The sequence below is a fragment of the Pipistrellus kuhlii genome, unplaced genomic scaffold (genome assembly GCF_014108245.1).
Source record: "Pipistrellus kuhlii isolate mPipKuh1 unplaced genomic scaffold, mPipKuh1.p scaffold_m20_p_34, whole genome shotgun sequence".
Classification (NCBI taxonomy): Eukaryota; Metazoa; Chordata; class Mammalia; order Chiroptera; family Vespertilionidae; genus Pipistrellus; species Pipistrellus kuhlii.
In genome coordinates this window covers 3,350,888-3,376,161 of record NW_023425534.1, presented here as the reverse complement: position 1 = coordinate 3,376,161, position 25,274 = coordinate 3,350,888, and the positions used below count along the sequence as shown (strand labels likewise).

The following is a 25,274-nucleotide window of genomic DNA, read 5'->3' as shown; positions in this document are numbered from 1 at the left end:
CCCTGCAGCAGCCACAGGCTCATCTGGGAAGCCATGTCCATTTGCTCACCGCCCGTTGACCCCTGATTAGAAGTCACGCTCCTGTAAACGTGGGTTTTGAATGAAACCAAAGCCATCTATACACTTTACCCCTCACTATTTCCAAACTGATGTTGAATGGTTTCATCCATACCTAGGATGCGGAGAGATGTTTACTGAATCTGTTATGTTGTGAGAATTCAGTTCTCACATTATTAGGTGTGTAAGGCAGTATTAACCAGTTTTCCCATTTCACAGCTGAAGGAATTGTAGCAGACCGGATTTTTCTTCCTTAAAGTTCCTGGGGTGGAGTGGAGCGGAGGTAGAAGAGGGTAAAGAGGGATAAATGATGATGGAAGGAGACTTGACTTTGGGCAGTAAGCACACTAAGTACAATATGCAGATGGTGTATTGCTGCACTGTACACCTGAAACCTATATAAGTTTATTAACCAACGTCACCCCAATACATTCAATTAAAACATTTAAAAATTACTTGGATAAGTAATGGCAAAGTCCTACTTATTTTTAGATCTTGTGGGCCACAGTCCAATAATATCTGCAAGTTAAATTTTTCCTAAAAGAAAAATGTTGGTCCAGCCAGTGTGGTCCAGTGATTGTGGGAGGTCACATTTGGGTTCCTGGTCAGGGCACATGAGGATTTGGGGCTTGATCCTCAGTAGAGGGTGTGTAGGAGGCCACGGATCAATGATTCTCTCACTGATGTTTCAATCCCTCTTCCTTCCTCTCTCTGAAATCAATGAAAACATTACAAGAAATGTTGGATGTGAAACTATAATCTGAATAGCTATTCCAAAGAGAAAAATGTGAAAAAACGAGTTAGTTATTTCGTGCCATGCTCTATCCCTTAATCATCCTTTTATATATGGATCTGAAATCCAGGAAAAGTGTGGCATCAGGACACCCAAAAACATTTAAAGTCTATTAAGGAGCAAACAATAGGTTGATGGCTCACCCTGGAGGCATGCTAGGGTCTGGGACAGAACCCAATAAACATGCTATGCATTACAAAAACTGCTAATCATACTTAAAATTCCCAAGGCCCCTCAATCCTATAAATTATATTCTATTAAATAGGATGTATTTGCCGAAACCAGTTTGGCTCAGTGGTAGGTAGAGTGACCGTCTGTGGTCAAGGGCATGTACATTGGTTGCGGGCACATCCCCGGTAGGGGGTGTGCAGGAGGCAACTGGTTGATGTTTCTCTCTCATCGTTGTTTCTAACTCTCTATCCCTCTCCCTTACTCTCTGTGAAAAATTAATAAAATATATAAGCAAAAAAAAAAAAAAATAGGACGTATTTGGTCTGCCCCTCACTCCCCTCATGGCATCGCAGACCCTGTGATTTCTCAGTCTTGGGGGAAATGGGAGAAGACGATGTTTCTCAAAGACAAAACGGTGATTATTTAGATTTTTGGGGGTTTCCCTCCACCCCCAAACTTACGGCACAGAGTTGGCACACCGCTCTCTCTGAAATCCCCTGACAGTCCCTTCTTTATTCCCCGATGAGATTTTTCAGGCTTTGCTCCTTACTCCATCCGCCCGTCTCGTTTTTCTCTTAATCTTTTGCCAGAGCCTTATTTTGAAAACGTTCATGCTCATCAGAATTTCGAGAGTCCGTAGCGAATGGTTTGAACCCCCTCCGTGTTCCCCGGGGACGTGAACCCGCGTCTTCAGGGCTGGAAAGGCAGATGGTGACCCGGGTAAGAGCCGGAGCAACGGGACCTGCCCCGGCGGCCGCGGCCCCCGCCCGAGCCCGGCCCACCGCCCGGCCGCTGCCCACCTTCCCCGCTGCCCGTTTCATGAGAAAGAAAAAAAGAAAAAAGGGGGGAAAAAAAAGGAGGGCCCCACCCCCTCCGCCCGGTCTCCGTCTCCCATTGGCCCCGCCTCCGCGCGCGTCAGGCAGCGGGGGGCCAATAGAGAGGCGCGATACTGCGAGGTGGGCCGGTCCCGGGCGCGGAGTGGGCGGCGGGCCGGTGCAGCAGCCCCGCCGCGGCTCGGCCTCCATCGCTGAGGCGCCGCTGCTCCCGCAGACGCTCGCGAGCCGCCCCCCGCGCTCCCCGCTCCTCTTCCTCCCGCGCCGCCGAGACGCTGCCCGGCTCGGTCCCGTCCCCGCCTCCGCCCGCCTCCCGCGTCGCCCCCACATTGTCTCTGCCCGCTTCCCTCCCGGGGGAGGGGGAAGCCCAGCACCAGCATCCTCAGGGAAACAAAACAGACATGGTCCCCGGCGCCCGCCCCTGAAGCGCCCGAGCGAGCGAGGAGCGGAGCGGGAGACCGCGCGGAAGGTCACGGGAGGGCAGCCCGCCGCCGCCTCCGCCCCGCGGCCGCCCCCTCGGCCGAGCCCGCAGCCCAGCCCCGTCCGAGGGCCTCCCGCCCGTCCCCGCCTTCCCGGAGCCGCCGACCCTCCATTGATGGTGTAGCGCCGCCGGGGAGGTAAGTCTCCCTCCTGCCCGCGCGGGGCGGGCGCCCGCTTTCCCGGCTCCCGGTCCGGGTCCGGGGCGCGGGGCGGGCGGCGGCGCGGTGGGCGTGGACCGGTCCGTCCGGGGCGCGGGGGGCGGAGGCCGGGGCGGGGGCCGCGGGCCGGTGTGTCCCTCCCCGCCGGCCGCCCCCCGCCCCCCGCCGGTGCCCGCGCCCCGGGCCCCCGCCGGGCTGAGCGGTCCGCGGCTCCGGTGCCGGCGGGACCCGGGGCGGCGGGGCATCTCCCGCCGGTTTGTGGGTCCGGGGGTCTCGGGGGAGGACTTGGCTGCTTGTCTTCATTCTCACGCTGGAGAAGATTCGCTCCTTTTTTTGTTTTTTTGTCTTTGCTTTTTTGTTTTTGTTCTCGATCTCTAGTTCTCCGATGACTACATTATGAGACCCAAAACTCAACTTGCAGCGGAATAGGTTCTTGTGCTCATGTCTTCCTTCTGCTCTGGGAAAGAGAGCGGCTCCTATTTTATTTATTTTTCTTTTTAAGGTTTTGGAAGCGGGAGAAGTAGTTTTACATGGATGGTGTGTGATGGGAGGCGCGGGGGGGGTGTTTTATGTTTTATGTTTCCTTTGAAACGGGTTGCTGCAGAAGTTGTTGAAAGGAACGCAGATGATTCATTGTGGAATTGTCATTTTCCTCCGCCTCTTTTCCAAGGGTTTGCTTACAATCCCCCCCACCCCGCTGGGTTACAGACTTCAAACATTGACTTAAGCAGAATGTGTCCTTGTGAAACTGGGTGTCTTAAATGTTTCAGGATGTGTTACTATTTTAAGATACATTTAGAAAGTAGTTTTGTGTGAATCCTGAAATAGCTTTCTCCAGAGGGGGAAAAAAAATTTTTTTTAACCCCCGAAAAAAGGTATCTAGTAAAAGATATCTAGCACCTTGAGAATTATAAAACAAACACTTTAATGCAACACAAATGAATGCATCCTGTGCTTAGATTGGAACAGTTTTGATAGTTGCTTTCCATGTAAAGAGAGACCTTTTTTTTTGTCTGGTGTACACTGGATTCTTCAGCCTCAGTCTGTTGGGGGAGGGGCGAGAGAATAATAAAATCATCTTTGGGTAGCTATTTCCTTCCCTGGATTTGCTCGAGGAGTTAATCCCACCGTAAATTATAAACCACTTCTGATTGTGAGGGCCTAGGCTGGATGGAAAGCTGCTTCCAGCTCCCCCTGTTGTTGAGGTCGCAGGGAACAGAGGCAGAAGCTTGGTCTCTTTCTCTCTCTCTCTCTCTCTCTCTCTCTCTCTCTCTCTCTCTCTCTCTCTCTCAGGCTGAGGGCTCATTGTTCTTCATACACACATTCGTTCTCTCTCTCCCATATTTGGGACTAGGTTTGCACAGACAAGCACAGCTCTTCTGGGGACAGAGGAGAGAAGATGGGGGAAGGGCGGGCGCGTTTCTTTTTCAGCTTTCCACCATCTCATGCCTGGCCTTTTTGGCCACCTCGTGAGATGCAGAAGGGCACATTGGGAGCTAAAGGACACTCAAAAACGTGTTCAGACTCCTCCACCTTCGTCTCTTCCCTCTGCACACCTGGTGCCTGCTGCTCTTTTCTCTTTTGTGCACGTGAAGATACACCCCGTTCGTGTGTCGTGGCCTGATAGGCAGTTGCCTCCGCATTCCTCATTGCCCCTGGCTTCACTGGGGACGGGGATTTGTTCGGTTGACTCTTATTTATTGTATTTATTGAATGTGACCAGGGTCGCCTCAGAAGTAGTCAGTCTCGGTTACGCTTAAGATTGCACTTGAGGTTAACATTTAGCCAAGTGTGTGCGGGCGCTGTGACATATTAGCGGTCTGATGGTTCGATAGGTCCTCTGGCTCCGGAGCTGTCATTGTGTTTTGTTCTTTTTTATGAATAGGGGTTATGAGACAAGATCTGGTTTTCTGCTTTGGATGCCAGTGTAGAAGCTTTCTTGAACATTGGACAGGGAATAAATAATAGGCTGAGAGGGTCCACCCCGGGTGAACCCAGCTCTGGGCCAAGGATGGAGGTTGGCGTGGATGATGGTAGGCTGCAGAGTAGCATCTTCTACTGCTTAATTGCTGTGAAGGATGAGAAGATGAGGATGGGGGAGGGGAGTAACAGTTGAGGCCTAATGATTTTTTTGGATTGCAGTTGTGCTCCTCAGCTAATGCCACTTCTCTGAGCTGCCGTACAGATGACCTTTGACGGGTAATGTTGTATGGAGGTTTTTTGTGTTATTGGCTGTGCACCTTGACATTAATTTGTTGTATTATCAGAAGCATTTACGCATTGTGACTTCTAAGGACTCTTGAACTGATATTCTCATATGAGAAATTTAATTTGTCTTGAAATATTAAAGTAGGGGGTTTATTTGGTTTTTGGTGTGGGAAATTATATATACATTAGCAGTCTTTAAAAAGCTTTACTTAATTTTTAAATCTTTATTGTTACAAGAATTACATATATCCCCTTTTCCCCCCTACCAACCCCCGCCAGCCCACCCCTGCCCTCTACCCAGGCCCTTACCACCCCACTACCTGCATCATGGGTTTAAAAAGTTTTCAGTATCATCAATAAAAAGTTAAATAGACCTACCCTATAGACAAGAAAAATCCTATCACCGGACTCAGTTTCCTTTGGGATTTAACCGGGGGAGGGGTGTGTGTGTGTGTGTGTGTGTGTGTGTGTGTGTGGAGTGAGGCAGGTAGAAGGTAGAGGGATAGGGGAGAAGCTCACTAAAATCAGCAGGTTTGCATGTGTACTGTCGTTGACTGCAATGATGTTTTCAGTAGTCATGCAAACATAAATATAGTCGTCTGATAGAATGACTTACTGTATGGTTTAGATTTAAAAAGTCAGAGGTAAGAGAACATGTGACAAGAGTGTGCACATAGATTAACACACCAAATTCCTGTTCAAAGGTTTCTAAACCAAGGTGTAGTTTGAGAGATAATCTGCTTGACAAATGCCTCAAAGGGTTTTTATATCATACATCTTTTCCCATGTCAATTGTTTTAATGTAATAGGCTGTTGGAGAGGTTTGTAGTGGCAAGGGGAACTCAGTAGAGCATAAATATCTCTCTTCCAGACTTTCCTCCTAGCAATGTGATTTCTGATTCACTTTGCTTTCAAAACTTAGCGCAAATCTCTAGAGTTGTATATCTTTTACAATGAAATATGAACAGTTGAAATGTATTATTTATTCAGTAGGAATAAAGTCATGTAATTTCAATCCAATATAGTCTTTGCCAGTGTTTTGTTTCAAGGTAACTAGAGTAACTAGAACCAATTCACAACAAAAAGGTAATCCAAATTAAGAAATACATGCACCAATTATTTTTTCAACCTTGACTTATTGTTCAGTCAAAACTCTTTTAAAAAGTGGGACAGGTCCTAACTAGTTTCGCTCAGTGGATAGACCATAGTCCTCCACACTGAAAGGTCCTGGGTTCAATTCCAGGTCAAGGGCACATGCCTGGTTTGTGGGCTTGATCTCCATTAGGTGTCATGCAGGAGTCAGCCGATTAATTAGTCTTTCTCATCATTGATATTTCTATCTCTCTCTCCCTCTCTGAAATCAATAATAATTTTTTTTTTTAAAGTGGGACAGTAACCACTGTCAGGTCCTGCCATAATTGTATGTAATATTGGACAAGAATATGCCAGGTGCTGTAAAATGTACATATAAGATTATGAATATATTTTCTGTGAATCTATCCAACTACTTGTCTACTTATTTATCTAAGTCATTGGTTCCCAAACTATATTCATAGCATACTAATATGCTACAAGTATTTTAAGTGTTCTGAGGACATTTTATTTGTGTTGCTTGGTTTTCTTTTTTTCTTCCCCAAAGAATACTATGACCATCTTATAAAAACTAATATTTTGTAGAACAGTTTGTAAAACATGTAAAATTAATCCTTTGTCAAGTGGCTTGTCTATTTCTTCTTAATAAGGAAGTTCCAAATGTTAGTCTTATGTTTTGCTGCTCTGCACTCTTTTTTATTTTTTTATTTTTTATCTTCACCTGTGGACATGCTTAGATAGGAGAAGGGAGGCGGGAGAAAGATAGAAACAGTGAAGTGAGAGAGAAACATTAATGAAAACTGTACTTGGAACATACTGCCTTACTTTTTTTTTTTTTTTAATATATTGATTTTTTTACAAAGAGGAAGGGAGAGAGCTAGAGAGCTAGAAATATTGATGAGAGACAACGACCAGCTGCCTCCTGCACACCCCTTACTGGGGATGTGCCTGCAACCAAGGTACATGCCCTTGACGGGAATCGAACCTGTGACCCTTCAGTCCACAGGCCGACGCTCTATCCACTGAGCCAAACCGGTCTCAGCCTGCCTTACATTTTTTTTTTGTTTGGCCACTTATTTTCTACCAATTCAGTGCATTTTCTTTGGTTCTTTCACTTTCTCACTCGTTTTGTCATTTTATATCTTGTGTAAATGTTTACTTGCATTTATGTCTTAGTTTTAATCTTTTTCTTTTTATTAAGTTGTAAACCTCTTGAAGACAGAAAATTTCCCTTTAACTATACTAATATGTATTTTTATACATGGAATTAGATGTATTCTGAAAGTCACAGTTCATTGAATCTAAGATGTCATCGGTAGTAAGATGCATCATTATTTTATGTACCATAGAATGAAAAAAAGGTGCTGCAATTAAACTGTAAGACCCGTTCCCAGTTCCAGTGCTATACAAATGTAAAACATCATGCATCTTAGAACCATTGAAATATGGTCATTTAGGTTATCTTTCTTTTTACAACTGTATATTCCATGAAAAGCATGTCTGAAGATAGATCTTAAAGCAGATTATTTTCTTTTTAGGAACAGTGATATATGTGGCATTCTTGCCTAAAGATTTTGCATGAAAACCTAAGCTATAACCAATGAACAATAAAAATAGATGCTGCCAGACTGTGGAGTCTTAGAGGGAAGGTGGGGGAGGGAGGGTGGGTGGGAAGAGATCTACCCAAAGAACTTGTGCATATATGCATAACTCATGGACACAGACAATAGGGTGGTGAAGGCATTGGACGGGGTGGGAGAGGGTAGGCTAGAAGAGGTCAATGGGGGGAAAAAGGGGACATATGTAATACTTTCAACAATAAAGATAAAAAAAAAAGAATATTAAACACGCGTACACACACACACACACACACACACACACACACACACCACATGCCCTAACCGGTTTGTCTCAGTGGATAGACCATCGACCTGTGGAATGAAGGATCCCAGGTTCGATTCCAGTCAAGGGCATGTACCTTGGTTGCAGACACATCCCCAGTAGGGGGTGTGCAGGAGGCAGCTGAGTGATGTTTCTCTCTCATCGATGTTTCTGGCTCTCTCTCCCTCTCCCTTCTGTAAAAAGTCAATAAAATGTATAAAAAAACAAACACACAAATGCTGCCATAAATCTATAGTCTTTTAGTTAAATTATGGTATAGTTTCCATAGATTAGGTATAATCTTTATATATTTTGATTTGAAATAATGTGTTTTATGTTTATAATGTGCTAAAATATTACCCTATTGTGTTATCACTTTCACCTAAAATGTGTTAACTGCGGCCCAGGCTTGTGTGGCTCAGTTGGTTGAGTGCCATCCCATGTACCCAGAGTTCACTAGGTAGATTCACACAGTCAGGGCGCTTGTTCTGATTGTAGGCTCGATCCCCAGTTAGAAGGCATGCAGGAGATTGATGGTTCTCTCTCATTGGTGTTTTTCTTTCTCTCCTCTTCTCTCTCTCTCAAATCAATAAAAACATTAAAAATGTGTTAACTGTATTTTGAAATTATTTTAAAATATTTTATTTTTCAATTACATTCTACCTACAATATTATATTAATTTTAGATGTACAACATAGGATTAGACATTTATACAACTTGTGAAGTGGTTATTTGGATAATAAGTCTGATAAACTCTGGCACCATGCTAACCTTGTGTTAAATATTGGTGTGCCTCCTGATTCTGTATATTAACTTCTCCGTTAGCATTGTCTTCCGGAGTGACCTCATTTCACCTCAAGTTTATAAATGCAGCCCTCCTTTCTCTCCTGCAATCCATATCCATGTTGCCCTCTGTCTCCTTGGATATCTTTTGGGCACTGAGCCTCAAAATTTACCATTCTGTATTTGTCCACTCTTAACCTCTTTACTATTGTAGCAAAGTATTTAAGAGCTCTAGTCTCAATCCCTAATCTGTTTCTTGTTAACTCAGTGATGTTTCTTTGTCACAGTTTCCTCATCTGTAAAATGGGGATAATAATAGTACCCATATCACAAGTTTGTTGTGAGGACCAAAGTAATTAATACATATAAAGTGCTTAAAATGTCTCTGGTAAAAGTACCTGCTCAATCAATATTAATCTATATTTGTTGTTATTATATTGTAATTATCATCAGAGATCTAGCCTTCCACTATGTTACATTTTTTTTTTTTGTCTATGCAACACTCAACAACCAGGAGATACGTAGAAGCAATGTGTCAACTCTAGAAGGTTTGCATAAGTTCTCTTTAAATAACCAACTGTAAAGTTTTTACTGTTCCTTGAATATAGGAAATATTACAAAACAGTGCATGATTAAATACCAAGTAAATGGAGTAATGATGAGTTTTGGGGTGCTGATAAAGAATTCTAATATGATATTATTGTAGAACATCATAGCTCTGCTGTTCATCTTATGATATTCCTGAAGGAGACGTGTGTGTGTGTGTGTGTGTGTGTGTATGTAGAACAATGGCAAGTTGGAAATGTGAAGTATTATTTTATTATTAACTAGAGGCCAGGTGCACAAAATCTGTGCATGGGCAGGGTCCATAGGCTTGGTCGGAGATCACGGCTAATTGGAGCCTTCCCTGGCTGCCAGCTGCTGGCTGCCTGCCAGGGCCTTACTTTGTTCTGTACTGCCCTCTGGTGATCAGGGCATGTCATAGTGAGCGATTGAACTCCTGATCTCTCAAGGGGACACTGTGTGTGTGTGTGTGTGTGTGTGTGTGTGTGTGTGTGTGTCTTGCTCGCGCGCGCGCTGTCTCTCTCTCTCTCTCTCTCTCTCTCTCTCTCTCTCTATATATATATATATATATATATATATATCAATATGACTCTTGGTTAAAATACCAGTGTATAGCTGTCTAGTAAATTGCTTGGAGTGTATTGCTTAAGCTTAAGACTTAGGCAAGCGATTTCTCTTTCTTCTAAGTCTCATTAATTTACTACAGTCTTGCTGAGACCGGTTTGGCTCAATGGATAGAGCGTCAGCTTGGGGACTGAAGGGACCCGGGTTCGATTCCGATCAAGGGCATGTACCTTGGTTGCAGGCACATCCCCAGTAGGGGATGTGCAAGAGGCAGCCAATCGATGACTCTCTCTCATCGATGTTTCTAGCTTTCTATCTCTCTCCCTTCTCTGTACAAAATCAATAAAATATATTTAAAAAAAAATTTACTACAGTCTTTTAGAGTAGTGGTCGCCAACCTTTTGGACCTCACGGACCACCAGTTGGCAACCGCTGCTCCAAAGGTTTACTTAAACCAGTGGTTACCAACCTTTTGGACCTCGTAGATTACCAGTTGTTGGCGGACCGTCGTTTGGGGACAGCTGTTTTAGAGCATGTTTGAGAGAAATGAATAAGAGCAAGATAGCAGAAGACCCTCATATACTAGTATATGTAGCTTTCAATCTGCATTTAATCTTCATACTTATAAAGAAGATCTATGTCCAGCTGGGTGTGGCTTGGTGGTTGAGCCAACTGTTGACCCAGGAACTAAGAGGTCACCGGTTTGAGTCCCTGTCAGGGCACATGCCTGGGTTGTGAACTCAATCCCCAGTAGGGGGTGTGCAGGAGGCAGTTGACTGATGATTCTCTCTCATTGTTGATATTTCTATATTTCTCTCCCTCTAAGTTTCTCTCAGAAATCAATAAAAATATACTTAAAGAAAAGGTCCAATCAATGTTTTTACTTAAAGAAAGCCCAATCATTAACAATATTTCCTCTTAGAGAGGGTCTAGATGGTAGAGAATGGACACACACACACACACACACACACACACACACATGAGTTGTGCATCTTATTGGTATAGCTTCAGCTCTGTAATAGCTTGGTTTAATGGTCCGTGAGGAATAGTTAAAAACAGTTGGCTATATATCCAGCAGCCCCACAGCCTGACTTTATTTATGACAGTTCTGGGACTTGGAGGGTGAGTGGAATGGCAAGGGACTTGCAAAGCATTTTTCAAATTTTAGGATCTTGGAGATGAAATTAAGGAGAAGTATCATATGATAAATAAGAATTGCCATTCAGAAAAGTGGCCCACCATTAATAATAACTGCTGTGGCATTTTGGTAATATGCTGATTCTCATTTTGGTAACAAGATTGTAATCTTTGAGACTATGATTATATATGACTAAGGTTAGCAGAGCAAAGCTAAAGCCCAATCATATTATATTCAGTCTGAAACAAGAATATGATGACAGGACAGGGATGCTAGAAAAGAGGCATCTGGACTGTTGTACTCAGATTCTGCAACCTCAGTTTTATTGCTGTTTTGTAAACTCTAGAAGGGTTCAGACCACGTCAGCTTTGGCCACTTCAGTTGCACTAGAATACTGAGTGCAACTGTATAATTGTCATAAATAAATTTACTCAAAAATGCCACAGTTGTTTCTATCAACTTAGACCCAAAGTTATGAATACAGTTCTAGTGTCTAAGGACTTCTTAAAATTTTGTGTAAAGAAGTTATTAGCGCCCTAGCCAGTTTGGCTCAGTGGCTAGAGAGTTGGCCTATGGACTAAAGTAGGGGTGTCGAACTCAATCAGAGAAGGGGCCAAAATCTAAAATCCAGCCTAAATCGCGGGCCGAATGGTTTACTGAACAGTCATAAACTGTCATTGTGATGGAAACGCAGCGGAGTGCAGTGATGACAGCGCGGTGCGGGCCACATTGCAAGGCCTGACGGGACGGATTTGGCCCGCGGGCCTTGTGTTTGACACATGTGGACTAAAGGGTCCCTGGTTTGATTCTGGTCAAGGGCATGTGCCTGGTTGCAGGCTGGATTCCCAGTAGGGGGAGTGCAGGAGGCAGATTATCAATGATCCTCTCATCATTGATGTTTCTATCTCTCTCTCCCTTTCCCTTCCTCTCTGAAAATCAATAAAAATATACTATCTGATAAAATAGTAATATGCAAATTAACCATCACCCTGCTACATCCACCAACCATGCCTACCAGCCATGCCCATCAGCCACTCAAGAGCGGGTATGCAAATTAACCTCAACCAAAATGGCTGCAGCCACTGAGCAGTAGGAGGGAGGCTTGAGTTTCCCTGGCGATGGAGAAAGCCAAGCTTTCTGCACACCCTGGCTGGCCCAGGCCTCCACTCAGGGCTACAAAGTTTCAATTGTAGAAGATACATAAATAGTAACAGAAATGGCTGCTGCCAGGAGCAAGCGGGAGGCTACAAAGTTTCAATTGTAGAAAGTAAATATATCCCAGATACCAGGGCCTCTGCTTGGGTCGCTGCGGGGGTGTGGCTAGCCTGCAAATCACCACAGGCCTCTTGCCCAGGCCGTTCCATGCCCCAAGGGAATTCTCACCCTGATTCGGGACACCCTTCAGGGCAAACCAGCCAGCCCCCATCCTTGCACCAGGCCTCTATCCTATATAATAAAAGAGTAATATGCAATTGACCATCTCTCTAGCTTACAAGATGGCTGCCCCCATGTGGTCAAAGATCCTGCCCCCATGTGGACACAAGATGATCACCACAGATGGCCAGCAGGGGAGGGCAGTTGAAAGGGACCAGGCCTGCAAGGGAGGGCAGTTGGTAGCAACCAGGCTGGGAGAGGAGGGAAGTTGGAGGCAACTGGGCCTGCAGGGAAGGACAGTTGTGGGGGATGGGGAGGGGACCCAGGCCTACAGGGGAGAGCGAGTTGGGGGGAACAGGCCTGCAGGAGAGGGCAGTTAGGGGTGATCAGGCCTGCAGGGGAGGGCAGTTAGGGGCAAACAGGCTGGCAGGGGAGCAGTTAGGCATCAGTCAGGCTGGCAGGGGAGTGGTTAGGGAGTGATCAGGCTGGCAGGGGAGTGGTTAGGGAGTGATCAGGCTGGCAAGCAGAAGTGGTTAGGGGCAATCAGGAAGGCAGGCAGGTAAGCAGTTGGACGCTAGCAGTCCTGGGTTGTGAGAGGGATCCCAGATTGGAGAGAGTGCAGACTGGGCTGAGGGAAACCCCTCACCCCCTCTGCATGAATTTTGTGCACCGGGCCTCTAGTATCCTACCTAATAAAAGAATAATATGCAAATTAACCATCACTCTGCTCCACAAGCCACACCCACAAGCCAATCAGCACATATGCATTTATGTATGAAATGGGGCATACAAAACCACCGAGACAGATTGTGCACTTGATGAATTTTTTCACTAATGGGACGGAGGCATTTACACAGTTGAGTGATAGATAAAGTGCCTCAAGAGATGTACTACGGGTTAAGAAAGAGAATTTGGCCCTAGCTGGGTTGGCTCAGTGAATAGAGCATCGGCCTGCAGACTGAAGAGTCCTGGGTTTGGTTCTGGTTTAGGGCATGTACCTTGGTTGCAGGCATATCCCCAGTGGGGGGTGTGCAGGAGGCGGCTGATTGATGTTTCTCTCTCATTGATGTTTTTACCTCTCTATTCCTCTCCTTTCCTCTCTGTAAAAAAAAAATCAATAAAATATATTAAAAACATAAAATGAAATAAAATAAAAAATATATATATATAAAAAGAAAGAAAGAGAATTTGCCCTCTCTGTGTGGCTCTGTTGGAGTGTTGTCTCACATACCAAAAAGATTCCCAGTCAGGGCACATACCTAGGTTGTGTAGTTGATCCCCAGTTGGGGCACATATGGGAAGCAACTGATCGATGTTTCTTTCTCACATTGATATTTCTTTCTCTCCCTTAAAAAAAAATCAGTATCCTCAGGTGAGGCTTAAAAAAAGTAAAAAAAAAAAAAGAAAGAATTAACTCTGGCTGGGGCATTAAAGAGATTTGGTGTAGGAGGTGGTGTTTAACCTGTGTTTTGAAGGATTGGCAAGATTGGACATGTGATAAATAGCTAAGAGGATTTCAGGCAGGAAACTGGAGCAAAGGCACGGAGGTTGGAAAGCATGGGAAATGGTGAGTATAGTGCTTTTGTTGCTTTTATGATGAAGATTATTAAATTGTGTTTCAATTTCCTTTTCAAAAAATTCTTTTAAAATGTTCTGTAACAGATACAGGCTGACATAGTTCTTTAAACTTAGGTAACTTATATTTGGTGGGTGATCAGATTTAAATTGTATAACAGCTTTCTTTTCTTTTTTTTTAAAATATATTTTATTGATTTTATACAGAGAGTAAGGGAGAGAGAGAGTTAGAAACATCGATGAGAGTCATCGATCAGCTGCCTCTTGCACACCCCCTACTGGGGATATGCCCGCAACCAAGGTACATGCCCTTGACCGGAATCGAACCCGGGGCCCTTCAGTCCCCAAGCCGACGCTCTATCCATTGAGCCAAACCGGTTTCGGCGTAAATTGTATAACAGCTTTCTGAAGAGGAGTCCTTTGGGCTGATATCTCACAGGAAGAAGACTGGTTTGGCTGGAACCAGGCAGCACTGAAAGACAGGTGGAGTCATAGCATGGGGAGTTTTGACATTGGGGTCTGACTTTGAGAGCCTAATTCATTCAAATTAAATACAAATTATAGTTATAAAACTTATACTCAATCACATTTATACTCTTTAAAAAGAGTAATGCCCACTCCGCAATATTCTTGCAGGCTTTTTCTATAAACATAAGCATGTATGTACACATTATACATACTATCTTTAATATTGCTTTTTACTTAATATTTCAAGTCCATATTTTTCAAGCCAATACCTGTAATTATACTTCAGGTCTTTTATTTATTTATTTATTTATTTATTTATTTATTTATTATTATTATTTTTTTTTAAACTACTGCATAATAGGACAATGTGTGGATGTACACTGAGTGGCCAGATTATTATGATCTCTGAATGCATTAATCTGGCCACTCAGTGTGTGTGGCCCGGTGCATGAATTTGTGCATGGGTGGAGTCCGGCCAGCCTGGCCAGGGAGAGGGGACATGGGCAGTTGGCCGCCTGCCTGCTGGTTGAACTCCTGTTCGAGGGGACAATTTGCATATTAGCCTTTTATTATATAGGATATACACTGAGTGGCCAGATTATTATGCATTTAGAGATCAGAATAATCTGGCCACTCAGTGTATACTTGAATTTCCTATTTATGGACAATTAAATTGGTTTTGATTCTTCTTTTTAAATCCCTTGAACCTGTACAATTGTATAGGTATATCTGTACAGTAAATTCTTAGGAGTGGAAATGCTGAATTAATAGGCATGTACATTTTTAATTTTGAAACTGTTAATAACTTATCCTTCAAAATGTGCCAGTGTACAAAGAGTGTTTTAGGGTTTAAATTTTCATGTTTCCTCATCAATTCTGGGTATTTTAAGTCTTTTAAAAAAAATATGTTTTTATTGATTTTAGAGAAGAAGAGAGAGAAACATTGATGTGAGAGAAAAACATTGATCAGTTGCCTCCTGTATGCACCCCAAGTGGGGACCAAACACAAACATGTGCCCTGACTGGGAATTGCACTGGCAACCTTTCAGTGCACAGGGTGATGTCCACCGAACTGAGCAACAACCAGGGTTGGATATTATGAAAGTTCTTAATTTTTGCTGACCTGATGACGAGTGTGCAGTATCTTATCTTAACTTCCATTTCTTTGACCATGAGTGAAGTTGATGTTCTTTTTATATACCAGAATTTTAAAATACACATTTTGTGATCTCTCAGTAATAGACCCAGGTGATTTATATATTATATGTAGTACTTCTAAGTACCATTTATTTATTTATTAAAAATGACAGCTTTATTGAACTATAGGTTCACCATACAATTTACTCTTGTAAAATATATAATTTGTGGGTTTTAGAGTGCTAACCATTGTTGCTTCACCTCTTCTCCCCCGGAGAGAGAGGGATAGAAACATCAGCGGTGAGAATCATTGATTGATTGATTGCCTCCTGCATGTACCAATCCTTACACTGGGGATTGAGTCCTAAACTGGCTTGTGCCCTGACCTGGAATCAAACCCTGACTTCCTGGTTCATGGGTTGACACTCAACCACTAAGCCACACAGGCCACATGCTTTATTATTTGTAGTAAAATTTATCAAGTTGAGCTGTAGGTCCTTACTTTTTTTTCCCAAGCTCATTGGCCTATTAGATCCATGATATGAAATGCAACTTTTTCTGTTAGTCTTCCAGGCTGTAGGCCTCTTACCAGTCCCAGTCAGGCAGCCTGGTTGGGTTCTAAAATGGAATTATGCATGACAACTGCTTTGGAATCTCAGTGCTTTGGTACTGTTGGGGAGTGATTTCTTTTAAATAATTTGTAGTTGAAACTGATTTCCAACTGCTAGAGGTGATACAAACTTTTCGACTTCTTCTGAAAAATTTTAATTACAAAAAAGGCTTCTGAGGTAAAGAATTTTTAAAAATGTGATAAGTGTTTAAAAGTAGTTTTTAAAAAGATGGGTTATTCAACTCCTTTGTTAGTTACTCTGGTCATTTTTTATTTCAGAGATTTCATAATGTCTACTAAAGTTTTGTGTGTGTGTGTGTGTGTGTGTGTGTGTGTGTGTGATGATTACATTGCTTAACTTTATGAACAGGAATGAAGTAATGATCTGGTCTGCACGTGTTCACTTAGCATTCACAGATATTTTCGTGTGGAGAAAAGCATTCAGGTAATTTAGACCGAGGCTCTTACAGTCCTCTAGCATTGCTCCCATCTCACAGGGTCCCCAGCAGCTCCTGGCCAAGGCTGGGACCCTCCTCTGTGTGCTGTTCCACTTGGGAAAAGATGTCTGCGGAGGCCCAGAGTAGATGGTTTTCTTTTGCTTTTGATAGAACCAAATGTTTCATTCTTTTTCTTTGATTTTGTAAAGTAATGCTTTAAACTTTTGGTTTCCTGTTCTTAGTAAGATATCCTTAAATTTGTGATTTTCTGTCATTTAAGCTCCCATCTTCCATTATTTCTTCATCTTTTTAAAAATATATATTTTATTGATTTTTTTTACAGAGAGGAAGAGAGAGGGATAGAGAGTTAGAAACATCCATGAGAGAGAATCATCGATCAGCTGCCTCTTGCACACCCCCTACTGGGGATGTGCCAGCAACCAAGGTACATGCCCTTGACTGGAATCGAACCTGGGACCTTTCAGTCCGCAGGCCGACGCTCTATCCACTGAGCCAAACCGGTCTGGGCTTCCTTGGGCTTTTAATTAGATTTTCTTTCCCTTTAGTTCCTCTTGGGGAGATTAGGTCAGTGGCGTGAATACTAATATGAACACTGAATGGCTTGAAGATAGCATTTAGATCAGCTTGTGGATATTTCCATTTACACTTGAGGCTGTTTCCTGGCTTAGAGGTATACTCTTTTGTGTGTGGAAAAATACCAAAATGAAGTTCTTGTACATATATTCGTCTGAATCAAGGTGAAATAGGAGAATAGGGTAACTTATGGGGGGCAATATAAATCTAGAAACAATGTATTGCTAAGAAATGTGATGTTGATTTGATAGAATAACTATGTGCTATGTAATTCATGTTTTTTTCCTGCTTCACCAAAATGTCCTGAACCATGATAGCATATGAGCATTTCAAGTAAACCTAATATATGTCTCTTATTCAGCTTAAGAAGACTTAGACCCTGATTATGCTTGTATAATAGTATGGGTTTGAAGTATGATGAAGTGCCCTGCTTCCTTAGCTGTCAGATGGCAACTGTAGTATATATATTGAAATGAAAAAAAAAAAAAGATATGGAAATACTTGGGGAAGAAATGTTCTGCAAATCTGAACTGTTCTAGCTATCTCTTTCTCAGGAACTAAGGACTATTGCAACCAACAACCCTTAATCGAGCCATATTTATGCTCTGTAACATTACCTAGAGAAATCCACTGTTTTCTTTTTAAATTTTTATTTACTGAGTTGAGAGAGAGAGAGAAACAGAGAGAAACATGGATTTGTTGTTCCACTTATACATTCATTGGTTGATTCTTGTATGTGCCTTGACTGGAGATCGAACCTGCAACCTTGGAATATCTAGACAGTGCTCTAACCAACTGAGCTACCCAGCCAGGATTCCACTGTTTTCTTGATGTGTTTCTTACACCAACATTACATGCAGATGTATATGTTCCACATAATTTGATCCAGATACTATTAAGTGCTCAGTGAGTGTTCAGCTGTAGTAGAGAACTGTTTTTTGTTCTTTGGTGTTTTGTCATAAAATAGACTTTCATTTTCATTTTATGACACAAGACATTGAAGAGGCATTTTTATGGCAGTAATAATACATGGCCTTTTTCTTTGAACAAATTCAGCAATTTTTTAATCTCCGAAATCTGTAGGTATACTCTTTTGTGTGTGGAAAAATACATGAGGCTGACATCAATGTGTCTTTGTATGAGTTAGGAAGAAGAACAATTTTTCTGTCACCTCAATGATGAGCCCAGGAACTCTTCATAGAAAGATTTGGAGGAGCTAGATTTCAGGCCATTTCTCCCTCTCAGGTTGCTTATTTAGGAATGAATCTCTGAAAATTTTTTGTTTTCTGGGAGTCAAAGGTTAATCTGTAATTTTAAAACTTTCAATATGGGCCTTTAAAGAAAAATCTATCCTGAATCAGGGGCAATTATCTGGGTAAGTGCCTCTTCCGATGAAGTGTACTTGGTTTGGCTATTTGGGGTAATTTCTCTTCCTAAAAATTAAGAAGTGGCCATATTTGTATTTATTTTCTTAGAATACAGGGGTAGGGAACCTTCTTTCTGCCAAGGGCCAGACAGAATTATTAACTTAAAAATTAGCCTGCTATATTTGATCAAACATTTAATTAACTCACCCCTAATGCCTTGGCAGGGTCAGACCAAATGATTTCTCAGGCCTTCTCCGTTTCCCACCGCTGTCTTAGAAGAGTACAGGTGTGCAAAGACCTTGCATCCCCCCGATCCATTGTGCTTGGACCTTGCCTGCCTTCTTGCAGTTTCCTAGGATGCTGATTGCCAGCCTTGCTGATGTGGGGGTGGTTCTGAAATCCAAGCATCTTTTGAGGATATCAAAGGACTGAAGAGGAGGCAAATGTTAAGGTTACAAATGCTTACAGAATACCGCATACTATTGATATGCTTACTACAGTGATTTATGATCTTTGGAAATTTGGGTCTTTGATACAACTGTCATCAAGATGGGCCGGAGTCTGTGCATTGTCCTGAGATGATTCAGTCATAAAAATAGGCCTGTGCTTCTCTGATGTACTCTCTTTCCCCACCCCTCACAGCTTCTTTAAATCTTGAAATTGAGAAAAAACACTGGGTGCAAGACACCACTAAAAAGAATCTAACATCTGGGGGGAGTGCTGAAGAATTGAATGTTGCTAAAGCACCAAGGAGGGAGGGGTTTGTCCTATTTTGAGCTCATATGTGACACCTAAAAACTCCCATGACACTGAGTTTTAGATGACACTTTATTGTAGATGCAGTGTAGTTGTCTGTCTTTTAGAGATGATTGTCTCGGAGTAACTGTATGTGCACCCGTGGCACCACTCCCGGTCACTCACAGAGATGGTGTGAGAAGGGCTTTAGGCGCCTGCTCATGGTGTTAACTGGAAAAGAAACTGGCCATTTGGTGTGGTTCTGGACAGAGACCTGCTGTTTGTGTTACACTGAATTAGAGGGCAGTATTTAACCTGTTCTCTGTTTCTGTGGATATTTAAGAAGGTCCATAGAGTAATGGATGACTGTTAAAAGTGTATTTCAAAGATGAGGTATACCTGTTGTGCTTGTGGCTACCTGTTTCTGCTATCAATTACTGATGTTTATTATTTTTCAAAAATATATTTTATTGATTTTTTTATAGAGAAGGAGGGAGAGGGATAGAGAGTTAGAAACATTGATCAGAGAGAAACATCGATCATCTGCCTCCTGCACATGTACCTCCTACTGGGGATGTGCCTGCAACCAAGGTACATGGCCTTGACCGGAATGGAACCTGGGACCCTTGAGTCCACAGGCCGACGCTCTATCCACTGAGCCAAACCGGTTAGGGCTGATGTTTATTTTTAGATGCAAAGGAAAAGTTATACACTTGGGACTCTTTCAATTATAGACTTGTGGGTTATGGAAAGATAAAAGTTGACTTCATTAAGTGAAAAAGGCGCCCTTCTAATTTATCTTTTTCTGTGATGCTTAACCTGTTCTGTTGATGATAAATTCTGAGAGGATTATTCTAAGTTTATAATTATGATGTACTTTATCCTTAAAGCGTTTCTGACAGAGTTTTTTTCCTTCATATTTTTTATTTTGCTTGATTTTTGAGAGAACTGTAGGTTGAGAATCATGTCTTTTTTCTTATCAAATATAGGAGTCTTCTCCCTTTTCTTCTCTAGTTTCTATGGGTGGCTAGGAGTGAAGAGTTCAATTTAAAGCAGATTTTAGAAGCATCTTACTTTCATGTACCTAAGCTAATTATGAAAAGGAAAACTCAGTCTTTATTTTTAAGATGTTTTTATTGATGTTAGAGAGAAACAGAAAGGGAGAGAGATAGAGAAACATCGATGTGAGAGAGACACATCAGTCTGTTGCCTTCTGCATGTACCCTGACCGGGGATCAGACCCACAGCCTGGGCATGTGGCCTGACCAGGAATTGAACCAGCAACCTTCCAGTGCATGTGATGACACCCAACCAACCCAGTCTCAATCTTGTTTTTTTTTTTTTTTTTAAGGAATAAGCAGGTAATTAATAAGTGATAGGTAACAATTACTATAGAAATGGTCTGTAATTTCAGGCAATAGCTTCTTGAGGCTGCTCTCATCTAAGGCTCCTTTTCTCTGGGCAGTTGACTATTAATAAGGGAGTATCTGAGTGATAAAAGGGGCTTGTCCATTTATTTGGCAGTAATTTTTTTTAGTGTTTCTTGCAGGGCAATATACTAGGCACTGGGAATATAAAAATGAGTAAGGTGGGTCCCTGCTCTCACAGTTCTTGACCAAAAGAAGGGAACAGCCTAGCTGGTGTGGCTCAGTGGTTGAGCATTGACCTATGAACCAGGAGGTCCTGGATTAATTTCCAGTCAGGGCACTTGCCTGGGTTGTAGGCTTGATTCCTAGTGTAAAGGAAGCAGGAGGCAGCCAATTAATGATTCTCATCGATGTTTCTATTTCTCTTTCCCTCTCCTTTCCTCTCTGAAATCAATACACACAACAACAACAACAACAACAACAACAACACAAGGATCACCTTGGGGCTTTATTAATTAAAATCTAAGCTGTTAGTCATATAGCTATTACCTCCATTTTTCTCTTACTGGTATTAAGTTTATTCATTCATTTGTGGTGTCAAATAGATTTGTTATTTATTTATATTTTTGTTATTTGTTAGCTAATGTACAGGATGATGGGGAGTCTTGCAATGTGGGGGTGTTTGCCTCCATTCAGAATAAATAAATGAATAAGTCTTTTGTTAGGTTGTTTTTGTTTGTTTTTGTGCCTTTAAGTATCTTGCATTACAGTGTATATGCTCTGTTGCCTGTCCCAAAAAAGCTTGTACATTCAGTCCAGATCCTGGTGCTTAAACCTGCAGTTTCAGAGAGAAGCAGCTGGCACTGAATTCTCTCTGACTTAACCTTCCACCCAGCATCTGTCAGATGGCAAACAGGTTTGGATGTGTTTTCCAAGTTTAATACTGATGTAAGTGGGATAAAAAAGAAATAAAAATTATTATGTTTGCTCTCACAACTAGGAGGAAAACCTTGCAAGAATACAACATTTAGAGATTTCTAGAACAAAAGTGGACTGTAACCAAACAGTGTAGCTACTCATTATTTAGCATAACAGATAAATATAGATCAAATTCAGGTTAACAAGAGCTTATTGTGGATTAGAGAAATTGACTAAAGATTCATTGGGAAACTAAGAGTAGGCCCTGAGGAATCGGTGCTGTTTGAGTAGGAACTGGGAGAGCGAGTTAGGACAGTCCAAGCAAGGGTCAACCTGAGGCAAGAATGAGTGTGGTATGTACAAGGTCAAATAAAGAGAGCCTCGCAGGAGTGAAGGAGGAGGAATGAGGTGAGGTAAGTTGGTGGGCCAGAGGATGAAGGCCCGGGATGCTAAGCACAGGATTCCTGTTGGCATCCAAAAGCACGGGGAGAGAAGGAATGAAGTAGCGGGGCAGCCAGAGGTGTGGAGGTCTGGGTACTTTTGGCCCCCAGTTTGTAATAGGAGGATAGGAGATGTGTTGGCTAGCCCTGGGAAAGACATGTATGTGCACTTGTGTGTTGTGTTAAAATTGCTTCTTGTCCCTTCTGTATTTGGTCAGACATATGACAGACGGAAAGAGATAGCTGCAGGACAAAATGGGCTTTTAGAAACGAAGTGATTGATGTATCACAGTTAGCTTGTATCATATTTCATGAAAAACCTAGGTTTTTATGACACCTAGGTTTTCAAAAACCCCATCACCAAATTGAAGTATTTTTAGTTAAAAAATAAAAAAATTATAGCCCTGCCCGAAACCGGTTTGGCTCAGTGGATAGATCATCGGTCTGTGGACTGAAAGGTCTCAGATTTGATTTTGGTCAAGGGCATGTACCTTGGTTGTGGGCACATTCCCAGTAAGAGATGTGCAGGAGGCAGCTGATCAATGTTTCTCTGTCATTTGTGTTTCTAACTCTTTATCACTTTTCCTTCCTCTCTGTAAAAAATCAATAAAATATATTTAAAAAAAAATTACAGCCCTGACTGGTTTGGCTCAGTGGATAAAGCATCGGCCTGCAGACTGAAGGGTCCCAGGTTCAAATCCAGTCTAGGGCATGTGCCTGATTTGCGGGCACATCCCTAGTGGGAGTTGTGCAAGAGGCAGCTGATCAATGTTTCTCTCTCAGCGATGTTTCTAACTCTATATCCCCTCTCCCTTCCTCTCTGTAAAAATCAATAAAATATAGTAAAAATAAAAAAGTATAAGTTATTAAGTTCCCATATGATTCAGTTTCATCTCTTCTCTTGCCTCTCACCCCAACTCACTGTAGAGGTTTCAAACTTATTTCCTCCTCTTCTTTCTTTTTAAAAAAAATTTACTATCACCTGTCCTTCAGGTATTACTTTAGGCATCATTTCATCTGGAAAACCTTCCTCAGTCTGGGTCGCTCCCAGCTGTGCTCTCCTTCCTAGGTCTCCTCTACTGTCGTGAGACATCTCTTATCACACTGACTGTCATTGCACGCTCAGCCTGGAGCTCAGAGAGCTCAGGGACTTAGTCTTGTTTGCCATTGAATTCTCATCTGCCAGGGTGGGTCGGCACATGTCACATGGCTAGTACATATTTGAGCAATGTAATAAATAATTACAATTATTTATCATTGTAATTCATTTTCTTTTTAAAACTTAACATCTATTATGTTTTTAATGTATATATCCCTTAAGTATTTTCCTGTAATTGGGCATAATTATTTTTTCCTACATATTAGTACTCGTACCATACACTTAAAAAATATATATATTTTATTGATATTTTACAGAGAGGAAGGGAGAGGGATAGAGAGTTAGAAACATCAATGAGAGAGAAACGTCAATCAGCTGTCTCCCTACTAGGTAAGTGCCTGCAACCAAAATACATGCCCTTGACTGGAATCGAACCTGGGACCTTTCAGTCAGCAGGCCGATGCTCTATTCTCTGAGCCAAAGCAGTTAGATCTACCATAAACTTTCTTGTACATACAGCACTTCTCTCTCTCTCTCTCTCTCTCTCTCTCTCTCTCTTTCTCTCTCTCTCTCTCATCAATCCTCACCTGAGGATATATATATTTTTTATTGATTTTAGAGAGAGAGGAAGAAAGGAAAGGGAGAGAGAGAGATAAACATCAATGCATTGCCTCCTTATGAGCCCTGACCTGGGATCAAATCTGCAACCCTGGGAACTGAACCCACAACCTTTGGTGAATGGGACAACACTTAGTTGTCCACCTGGCCAGGGCCAGCACTTCTTTTTAATACTTTAAATTAAAAACGATAAAGGAAAATTACACATAAAGCACCTTTTATTCTTAAGATATATTGTGTTTGACTTCATAGTGAGTAGCCTATAAAATAGCATTTGTCCAGATTTCACTTTTTTCAAAGAAAGTATGCCTCTATTCTTATTCAAATTAAACAAATTATAAAGTGAAGCCACTATGTTACTTAGAGGAGAGAAGAGACACTGTTGGGGGTTTGAAGTAGGGCATTTAGGGACAGCTTCTCTGAAGAGCTGACATTTGAGTCCGGCCTTGGTAAGGAACCCTGCGGAGAGGGGACAGAGCATTGCAGAGAGAGGGGACAGAGCATTGCAGAGAGAGGGGACAGAGCATTGCAGAGAGAGGGGACAGAGCATTGCAGAGAGAGGGGACAGAGCATTGCAGGCAGAGGGGACAGAGCATTGCAGGCAGAGGGGACAGAGCATTGCAGGCAGAGGGGACAGAGCATTGCAGGCAGAGGGGACAGAGCATTGCAGGCAGAGGGGACAGAGCATTGCAGGCAGAGGGGACAGAGCATTGCAGGCAGAGGGGACAGAGCATTGCAGGCAGAGGGGACAGAGCATTGCAGGCAGAGGGGACAGAGCATTGCAGGCAGAGGGGACAGAGCATTGCAGGCAGAGGGGACAGAGCATTGCAGGCAGAGGGGACAGAGCATTGCAGGCAGAGGGGACAGAGCATTGCAGAGAGAGGGGACAGAGCATTGCAGGCAGAGGGGACGTTCTGCCCCGCACAGAAGTCCTGAGGCGGGAGCCTGCTGGTACGTCAGGGAGCAGGGAACTCGAGAGGTGGAAGCTGAGGTCAGGGCCAGATCTTACAGAGAGCGCTTACTCTAAGTGTAAAGGATGCCACTGGGCCAGGGGTCTGACAGATTCTCATTTTCTCTAACCCACTGGCTGCTGTGCAGAAGTTAGGCTGCTGCCAGCCAGAGTGAAAGCAGGGAGTCTGGTGGGGAGGCTGTTTATTGAAGTAATCCAGGGAGACATGGTGGGGTTTGGGTAGGGTAGGGTGGCACAGGTGATGAGTGGACAGGTTTGGGATTTGGTAAAGAGCTGTATCCTGAGAAGAAAATTTTACCACTAGTTAAAAAAAACAGCGAAAGGCAAACCTCTTGTTGAGAATATCAGTTAGTAGTGTTCAGAATGCCGTTTTTTTCAGAGTATTTGGTGTATTTTATATCCTTGACATTACTAAATTGGTGAAGTGGGAAAAGGAACCCGGAAAGGTATGGGCTGGGGCTTGATTGTATTGGTAATCCATTTGCTGATGGAACAAGAAAGATTCCATAGCAGCAGAGGTGCAAATTTTCATCTGTAACGGTCATTTATTTAATATACAGGGCATGTCTGAAGCATGTATGCTTGGATAAATTATATACTGAATTCTGATGCTTAGTGTGATTGTATTCCATACCTATTTAGCATTAACTGTGAAATATATTGCAACAGTAATAAGGAATGCAGTCGGTGCCTTTCTGCTGTTGTCAAAATCCACTAACAAGTTTTGTTGTGCTTGGCTGCTTTTCATTGTTACACTTTATGGTTTGTATTAAAGCTGTAGATGTAGATGACATCCATTCTACAATGCTTTCTCAAGGCTTTACAAACAGTGAGGTTGTATT

The 25,274-nt window shown here is 42.6% G+C and overlaps 1 protein-coding gene across 3 annotated transcripts in view; it reads left to right on the top strand.

Moving 5' to 3' along the window:
• The first annotated feature begins 2,024 nt into the window (after positions 1–2,024).
• Positions 2,025–25,274, top strand: part of RERE (arginine-glutamic acid dipeptide repeats) — a 357,124-nt gene continuing 333,874 nt past the window's right edge. Inside the window, exon 1 of one of the 3 annotated variants that reach the window (XM_036460929.2) lies at positions 2,025–2,471. The gene's annotated coding sequence lies outside the window, so the exon portion shown is untranslated. The remainder of the gene's footprint in view (positions 2,472–25,274) is intronic. The other 2 variants (XM_036460931.2, XM_036460930.2) reach the window with 2 other exon arrangements.